The 6983-nt window shown below is 44.9% G+C and overlaps 1 long non-coding RNA gene across 1 annotated transcript; it reads right to left on the reverse strand.

Annotated features, from left to right (window-relative positions):
- Nucleotides 1-4109: 4109 nt before the first annotated feature.
- LOC308175215 lies at nucleotides 4110-6678 on the reverse strand. Its single transcript, XR_013937942.1, has 4 exons — nucleotides 6051-6678; nucleotides 5846-5953; nucleotides 5596-5661; nucleotides 4110-5066 (listed from the first exon to the last, which is right to left on the reverse strand). It is a non-coding gene; the product is annotated as an uncharacterized lncRNA (long non-coding RNA).
- Between the last annotated feature and the right edge of the window lie 305 nt (nucleotides 6679-6983).

Here is a 6983-nt window from a genome sequence, read left to right on the forward strand (position 1 = left end):
TCCTGTTGGGGAACACCGTCCCGGGCCCTGCCGACGGGCATCTTGCCCTGACTGAGCCTCTCGGACAAGACTTTGTCGGTGTGGGTCCCCCTGTTGGATCTGCCTCCAGTCAGGCCCTCCCTCAACAACCCGTTCCGGCCGTGGTCCTATCTCACACCCAGCTTCCTGGCTCAGACACACCTGCCCCTCAATTATAGGGAGTCGGGAGAGAAGGTCAGCATTTTGATTAGAGCTGCCGGGGCGGTACTTTACTTCTAACTGGTAGCAGGCCAATTGGGCCACCCATCGCTGTTCGACTGCCCCTAGCCTTGCAGTGTCTAGGTGTACCAGTGGGTTATTATCTGTATAGACTGTAACATCAGCCCCCCATAGATAGTCCCGAAACTTGTCCGTCATTGCCCACTTCAGTGCTAATAGTTCTAGCTTGAAAGAGCTATAGTTCTGGTCATTTCTCTCTGGGGGAGACAAGCTGCGGCTAGCATAGGCGATGACCCTCTCTTGGCCACCCTGGACTTGGGATAGTACCGCCCCCAGGCCATCAAAGCTAGCGTCGGAAGACAGGATGAATGGCTTGGTAAAGTCCGCATATGCTAGGATCGGGGCACTCAGGAGGGCGGCCTTCAGCTGCTTGAACGCTCTCTGGCACTCTCAACTAAATAACCTTGAAATAGTCAAAGTAAGAAGTAGGAAGCCTGTATGGAAACGGAACATCATGTTCGCTACGTCTTCAAGAGCCCGGATAGCTCAGTCGGTAGAGCATCAGACTTTTAATCTGAGGGTCCAGGGTTCAAGTCCCTGTTCGGGCTGACCTTCCTTTGACTGCTCCATTGGCAATTTGATTGCAATAGTGCTGAGATAATGCGCATCCTGCATTTGAAGGTCTTCACAATGACACTTTGCTTCTAGTGGGGAACAGAGGGTTACATGTTGACTGCTAATTTACCCTGACGTGATTTGGAGACTCAGCCTTCTCATCTGGACTAAGTGGCTATTGTTGCGCCACAAGTATGTCTCAGTAATTGTACTCAGTGCAATGACAAAAAATGTCAATCTAATCGAACACCTTCTGATCTGGAGTGAGACGTTCATCCTGCATGTCCACATCCTGACAATCAAATGTGGCTTCTTCTCCAAGCCAGTGGCTTTCAACTAAAACACCCTGACCCTGAGGTGATTTGAACACTCAACCTTCTGATCTGGAGTCAGACGCGCTACAGTTGAGCCACAGAGCCTTTTCAATAGGCCTATCGTTTTAAAGAAAATGTTTTGAAAAAGTCCAAGTAAGAAGTAGGAAGCCTGTATGGAAACGGAACATCATGTTCGCTTCATCTTCAAGAGCCCGGATAGCTCAGTCGGTAGAGCATCAGACTTTTAATCTGAGGGTCCAGGGTTCAAGTCCCTGTTCGGGCGGACCTTCCTTTGACTGCTCCATTGGCAATTTGATTGCAATAGAGCTGAGATAATGCGCATCCTGCATTTGAAGGTCTTCACAATGACGCTTTGCTTCTAGTGCGGAACAGAGGGTTACATGTTGACTGCTAATTCACCCTGACGTGATTTGGAGACTCAGCCTTCTCATCTGGACTAAGTGGCTATTGTTGCGCCACAAGTATGTCTCAGTAATTGTACTCAATGCAATGACAAAAATGGTCAATCTAATCGAACTCTGACACCTTCTGATCTGGAGTGAGACATTCCTCCTGCATGTCCACATCATGACAATCAAATGTGGCTTCTTCTCCAAGCCAGTGGCTTTCAACTAAAACACCCTGACCCTGACGTGATTTGAACACGCAACCTTCTGATCTGGAGTAAGACGCGCTACCGTTGCGCCACAGAGTCTTTTCAAGCCTCAAGCCTCAAGCGTTGTTGGAAGCCACGCTATAAACGAGCCTGCAGCGTCAGGCCAACACTTTTGGAACTGCAGGCATGGGCCCCTTGGGAAAAGGTTCGCTTACTTGCATTGGCCGGGAATCACAGCCTTACTGCTTTTTCCGCTTGACAGCCCCGTTGGAACACCTTGTCAACAGAGGAGGTGGTGGAGAAACAATGCAAAGCATCCGGAAACTCTTTCGTAGAGCACATTCAAATGGGACGTCATCGAATAGCTTCTTTGAGTGCGGAAACTGCTTCAATATGGAAGGCACAGGCGTTGTTGGAAGCCACGCTATCAAAGAGCCTGCCGTGTGAGGCCAGTACTTTTGGAACTGCAGGCATGGGCCCCTTGGGAAAAGGTTCGCTTACTTGCATTGGCCGGGAATCAAACCCGGGTCCACTGCTTGGAAGGCAGCTATGCTCACCACTATACTACCAATGCATTCACGACATGAAGATGGACCGCAACAATGATATATCACGGCTTAATAAAAGTCCCTTCTTTAGGCCTTTCAGGCGGACACTTCTCCCAACCTGAGGCTCCGTTGCGGGGGAGGGGAACGCTATCTTCAGTCGGCTCGTTGGTCTAGGGTAGTGGTCACCAACCCGTCGATCGCGATCGACTGGTAGATCTTTGAGACTTTCCCTGTAAATCAGGGGTGGCCAACCCGCGACGGCTCTTTGGCTGTCTGTGTGCGGCTCTTCAATCCATTCATTAAAAGTGTTTGTGTAGCGCTCTCTCTGACAGGCCGCGTTCGTAAATTCGCCGGAGCGCACACTGGGTTTAACGTCATAATGAAACCAAGTAATTTGATTGGACAAGAGACGTGGAGGCACCAACGTTCTCAGAGCGAATTTACGAACGCGGCCTCTGTCTTGCTGCACGCTGCTGTAACCCGATACTTTTTTTTCAAGGATCATCTCGAGTCACTAACAGTGTTGCCAGATTGGATTGATTTTTCAGCCCAACCAGAGTCTAAAAACCCACCCAGAGTCATCATAAGTAGCTTGATTGGGCTGGAATCGGCCAAATCAGGCAACACTGTTCCCTAATTGTCCGTTCTGAGGAGAAGTTGTCACGTAAACACAGCTTTTTGACAGTTCATTTATTGACAAATTACGGATAACAACAACAAAATAAAAATGTCAGGGAAGAAATGTACAGCTAAACGCAAGTATGGAGATGAGCACAGGAAGTTTTTAGCCGAGTGGGAGAGTGAATATTTCTTTGTGGAGCGCAATGGAAAGCCATTCTGCCTGATATGCCAAACATCGTTGGCACATTACAAAGCTTCCAATCTCCAGCGCCATTTCAGCACAACGCATGCTAACATTGACCAGGAGTTTCCAAAAGACACCGAACTTCGCAATGGTAAATTAAACAGCTTGAAAAGCCAGACACAAACACAGACCAAGTTGTTCCAAATATTGGTTAAGCAATCAGAGACAGAGACACTTGCGTCCTATCAAGTGGCCTGGAACATTGCACGTGCTAAAAAGCCATACAATGAAGAGTGAAGAGTTTAGAGAGTTAAGAGTGAACGTCTTTCGTAGAGCACATTCAAATGGGACATTCAAAATGGGACATTCAAATGGGACATCATCGAGTAGCTTCTTTGAGTGCGGAAACTGCCTCAATATGGAAGGCACAGGCGTTGTTGGAAGCCACGCTATCAACGAGCCGGCTGGCTTTAAGGCCATGGACCAGAATTATCCTGCCCAAATTCAGCAGACATCGAAGCATCGGGACATCAGTGGGAAATTTAAAATGAAACAATTGGAAACAACCCAGGTGAACTATGTCAACAACCAATACATTTCAATATCCAATCTTCAAGGCCAAGTTCAGCAGACATCTAAGCATTGGTGGTTCAGTGGTAGAATTCTCGCCTGCCACGCGGGGCCCAGTCGAGTATTGCTATAACGGAGATTTTTAACCGTTTATTGACCCTTTCTTGCCGTCTTTTCAGCCGCGGGTTCGAATCCACCTGAGGACATTACTGTCAAAAATATTTTCTTTTTTAAAGTCTTAATCAATTAAATGTTTAATGTAACACAACATGTTTTGATGATTTATAATTCATTTCATTAAAGAAAACAGGACATCTTATGCTATTTATTGGTTTAACATTGCAATGTAAATGTTACATTTTGCCCCTATACTGTTTTAAAAAACACTTTGACACATATTCAACTCCACACTTGATTTATTAAAAAGCACACACATAACTGCTACACCATGTACATAATATACACATATTTACAACGACTTGCAAATATTTAAAACGATTTGCAATGACTGCAAAGTAATACAAAGGAATTTGTACACTACCCTGTACACTACACTATTTGTACACTACACTATTTGTACACTACACTACACTGTACACTACACTATTTGTACACTACACTATTTGTACACTACCCTGCTATGTGTCTCTATGTGTGTGTGCGTTTAAGTGTGAATGGAGGTAGATCCACACGTTTCTCCACCATCCACCTCTGCTTCTCAGTCTCATAAAATGCAGACAGTTGGAACTCCACCCAGGTCATTTCCTTTACCATGCCCTGTGCCTGGTACAGAGACAGTACCTTTGCAGGGCAATAAACATATTTCCCACTCACTCCAGGAAAAGAAGTGTGTGTGTGTGGACTGTTGGGACCCTGCTTAAGTGGCATGTGGCAGAACCTGCACAGTCCAACAATCACCCGAGGCCTTCCAACACCAGCGGAGGCCACATGGGGGTCGGGACAATCAAACAAGCAAGGTAGGACATAATTGTTCCTCAACCTCTCCATAATGCTGTGTTCTGGTTTCCAAATAAAGAAGGGATGGAGCTGAAAATATCTTTTAGCAGGCAGCTCAGAGCAGGTCTCAATGAGTTCGGGCTGAGGTGGATAACGCCACAAGGAGACCATGTTCATGAGGTGCCGCACTGGTCGGGACCCTGGCCACAGCCCCATGGCATCCATCTCCGTCTTCATCCAGACACGCTGATGGTGGGAGCAGCTCCAGTGGTTCATGTCCTGGTCATAGCTGGGGATTGAATGCTCAGCTGCAGGTTGTGGTGGGGGTGGAGGGAGAGAGGCTGCAGGTTGTGCTGGGGGTGGAGGGAGAGAGGCTGCAGGCTGTGCTGGGGGTGGAGGGAGAGAGGCTGCAGGCTGTGCTGGAGGAGCATGGTGTGGCAGTGCTACATGACAGAAAATGAAATGAAAACATGAAACATGTTAAACCAAAAAGAAACTGTGCGCAGACGTCAGTTAAAAAACATGCCAGAGAGTATGTAAAGAACCCCAAGAAAGGTTATTATTTTATGTTGATTAACCTGTCATACATTTGTAAACTGCTTTGTTATGTGATTCATATGTTGTTTGAATAGGATATCGGTGACTTTTATTTTGAAGAGCTTTAGGCAAAATGTGTATGTATTTTGGTTTGATTAGGCTTCCGTAGTTAGAAAGCTCGCCATTTGGTGCTGAACACAAAAGGAGATTGACGGTAAAGGAAGACAGTTTAATGGACCCGTATGAGGCCATAAGTTCTTACGGTGCAATTTATGGTGCAATTTATGGTGCAATTTAGTTGATTGTTTGATTATCACATGTGGACTTTCAAGGTTCAATTAAGGAAAGAAGAAGGAAATAAACACTTTAAGTTACAGCAGTAAGTCTCAATCCTTTTCATATACGGGGATCCGTTACAGAGTATGTCATACATACCTTGAGGCAGCACTGTATCCTGCTCTACTCTGGTAGGGGCAGGGTGCCTCACGTGTAATGTAGGATCTAAGGTAATAGGATGTAAAATAAGTGTCAATGGTTAAATATCCACAGCAATTCACTCATGACTTTCAATCAAAATAACAGACGTGGCTTAAATTGATTCCTTAGAATTAGGTAAATACTATTATATTGTTATGTTATAAGTTATAGTACATGTGTGCAATATAAATAAAATGAAATGACATACTATGTTCCCGCACGGCAGGTTCCTGCTGTCTTGAGCTAGGCTGTAGGCCTAAGGATGTGACCAAGGCAAGCAGCTGAGGAGGTATGGGCAGCAGGACCTTCACTGGAGCTGAAGGAGCAGGTAACATGAAACTTCACACAACCGGAAATCACTTTTGACAGTGAATAAAGATGGGACACACAGTACTGTATGCACATGTATTAACCTTGCAAAGGAGACGCAGTCACATCGGATTCATCATCCTCAGCTGGTCTCGAGTGTGTAGCTGAAGCAGTCAGTTTTCTCCTCACTGTAAAGGAAAATAAAGTGTTATTCTCTCCCTCACTAACGCCTGGCTTCATTAGTAATTATTAATCATGCTTGTAAATGGGTTAGACACATTCTGTCATTACCTGTTATTGTCTGTCAAGCTGATTTGAACATTAATAAGATCTATGTGTCTCAATATGTCTCATCTGATGAGAATTACTACGGTTTACACTTGTTATGAATTAATATTTAGTTCAATGTCAGGTAACACATCAGTGACAATACCAACATGCACAACATGCAAAAATTGAATTCATATTCATGATAATATAATATTCATTCATCATTCATTCATTCATTCATTCATCATTCATACAATTCATGATACTTACCCACATCGCTGACATGTTAATTCCTTCTAATAGTGGTTAGTAGGACAGAAGAACACACACATCAAAACAGGCCAGAACACGGCCAAAATAATAAACGATATTATGGCAGAATAATAATGTGGGTCACAGAATTATCCTCCCAGACGTATGGAGAAGAAACCTCTAGCTGTGGACGGGGCTCCAATGGCTGCTGCTGCTGCTGCTGCTGCTGGTGGACCTAGAAGCACAGGAAATGTGTATTTTATCATTGCATGAAGTACAGTTTAATAAATTACTGATCTGGACATGTCGACATGAGTTCAAAGATGTATCAGTACACTCACTCAGCTGGGTCATGTACTTAGATGGAGACAGACTCAGCATCGCCTTTTCCAAATCCTCGTCTTCCTCCATTACTGTGAAATGAAACAAAGGTGTCATTACAAATAGCATGTTCTATTCAAGTAAACCAATAATTATGAATATGTTTGTTATTAACTGACCTGGAAGATCAGAGG

Source organism: Nansenia antarctica (genome assembly GCF_963989245.1).
Source record: "Nansenia antarctica genome assembly, contig: SCAFFOLD_77, whole genome shotgun sequence".
Lineage (NCBI taxonomy): Eukaryota > Metazoa > Chordata > Actinopteri > Argentiniformes > Microstomatidae > Nansenia > Nansenia antarctica.